This window comes from Penaeus monodon, chromosome 32 (assembly GCF_015228065.2).
Source record: "Penaeus monodon isolate SGIC_2016 chromosome 32, NSTDA_Pmon_1, whole genome shotgun sequence".
In the NCBI taxonomy this organism is placed as follows: domain Eukaryota; kingdom Metazoa; phylum Arthropoda; class Malacostraca; order Decapoda; family Penaeidae; genus Penaeus; species Penaeus monodon.
This window is the reverse complement of record NC_051417.1, coordinates 3,027,804-3,028,200: the sequence shown is the minus strand read 5'-3', so window position 1 is coordinate 3,028,200 and position 397 is coordinate 3,027,804.

Sequence of the window (397 nt, the reverse complement as noted above, 5' to 3'; positions counted from 1 at the left end):
ACTTCTCGCTTCCTCCGCTGTGGCGACTTCACTGACTCTCGTGCGGTGCCGCGTGGGAGAGCCTCGTCATGGCGCCTCCGTTGTGATGGCACTGTGCTGAGCCGAGGACGCTATGCTGTCATCTCATTTTGTTTGCGCAAGTGCGATGCCGTCGCTGGGGCAAGCACGCTTTCATTTCGGCGCAGCAACAGGCAGTGCGCGCGAGTGGGCCCTTTTGAACCAACCCTGTGCGTAGGCCCGGCGTCATGGAGGCGTGTTGGCCTTGAAGGGACCGCCTCACGGTTTGGGGGAGTTCGACGCTATTGCTCCTTCTCACTGATTTAGAGGCCGACATGGTGACGTAGGCATCGTAATGTCTGTAAGGTAGCCTTGACGTGGCAACACTTGTATAGTGGCT